The 1,823-nt window shown below is 44.1% G+C and overlaps 1 pseudogene; it reads right to left on the bottom strand.

Annotated features, from left to right (window-relative positions):
* Positions 1 to 221: 221 nt before the first annotated feature.
* On the bottom strand, positions 222 to 1,279 carry LOC110311089 (annotated as a pseudogene).
* Between the last annotated feature and the right edge of the window lie 544 nt (positions 1,280 to 1,823).

Here is a 1,823-nt window from a genome sequence, read left to right as displayed (position 1 = left end):
ACCTTAGCCAACTACCTGCCTCTCGCAACTCAAAGCACAACTGTAGCAATTCACTTATCTTCAGTATTAAAGATCATAGTCAAATAGATAATCTGATTGTCAAGTTCCTGTTTCCAAGTTCTGAGTCCTTTCATCCATCTGTCTGTCCATGTACCCTCTTCTCCCCTCCCTTCACCTCCTATAGGTGAGGCTGAGTTGTTGCTGCCAGTGATAAATTCCAGTCATACATGTGCAGGATGGCTCTGGAGGCAGGTTAATATCTCTGTGAGAGGTTTGCCTTCATAGCAGATCCAATATACTGTTATGAATAATGGAATTTTAGCTAGAAGCCCCTTCTGCTTGAGGAATTGGTACACTAAAGCAGAGATCTCAAGTCCTTGAAGCGCCTGACCATTCAGCATTTCCTTTTCTAATTTTGTAATACTCTCCCCAGTCTTGAGGAAGGTCTTAGCTACTTTGTAGTCACTCCCTCTATAGCAGGTAGTGATGAGGTTGGCCAAGCCACAGCTCTCAAGGAAGGTGGCCATGGACACCTGGCTCTTGCAGAAGATCCTAGTGAAAGTGACCACTTCTACAAGGCCAAGGCGGGTGATGGCAGCCTTATCATTGTTCCCACAGTGGAGGCCATTGCATAAGATGGTTCCCATAGCAATGATGTGTTTTAGTGCTCCGCAGAGTTCCACAGCATCAGCATCATCCACCACAGTGATGCAGAAGTTGGGGGTCTGTAGCAGCTCTTTGAAGAAAATGCCATTCTGAATGACTTTGCTACCAATGGTAGTCTCACAAAACTCCCCAGTGGCCACCACTCTGACTGTATTAGCCCCCATCAGCATGCTGACATCCATCCCTATCTTCTCTCGAATGATGTCAGAGGTGAGCATCAGCCTTCCTGGGCCCTCATCTATGCCCTCTGTGTGGATAATACCGAGAGCCTTCTTGGGCACCCTGCCAGTAATCTCAATACAGATTTTGTGAATGAGCTTGTGTGGGGGTGGTGAACACCAGCAGGCCTGCATCCTGCACTGCCCCACTGAGATTTGGGACCGAAACCACATTTTTCTGGCAGCTTGTGTCCTGGGAGACATTTAACGTTTTTGTGGGAGTGATTTATGATGTCTGTCAGCTTCTTCCTGTTCTCTGCTTCTTCAGAGACCCACATCTTGACTGTAGAGGGGAACTTCTGCTGGTTCTTGACGTTAGTCCTAATTATTTTTGCAATAGCTGATCCCCAATTCTAGGAGCCCACAATGCACACTTTCAGGCTTGCAGCAGCCATGACAAAGCCAAACAACTATGATCCACACCCTACAGGTACATTTTGAAAGCACTTTCTATGAGACTTTGCCCTAGGAAGATGTATGATACATTAGATTTATTTATTGATTATTTGAAAATTATATACATTTTGAAAGCACTTTCTCTTTGCTCTAAAAAGACAAATGATACATTAAATGTATTGACTGTTTATTTGAAAATTTTCATGCATGCATACAATGTGTTTTGAGCAAATCTACCCCAGGTTCCCTCCCCTTCAACTCTTCTCATACTGCCCCTATCACCTCTCTCTCTCTCTCTCTCTCTCTCTCTCTCTCTCTCTCTCTCTCTCTCCTCACACATGAGTGTGCTTTTTTCTCCATTGAATCTATTTAGTGCTGCAATAATGTGCATGGGTCTAGGGCCATCCATTAGAGCATTGGCAAGTTTCTAGGGAACCATATTGCTGAAGAAAACTGACTCTCCCTTAGTTACCATCAGATATTTAAAGATACATAAAGAAACCTTCTCTTACCTCTGATAACTTCCTGTAACTGTTCATTAAC

Source organism: Mus caroli, chromosome 15 (genome assembly GCF_900094665.2).
Source record: "Mus caroli chromosome 15, CAROLI_EIJ_v1.1, whole genome shotgun sequence".
Taxonomy (NCBI): Eukaryota; Metazoa; Chordata; class Mammalia; order Rodentia; family Muridae; genus Mus; species Mus caroli.
This window is presented reverse-complemented; position numbering and strand designations above follow the sequence as displayed.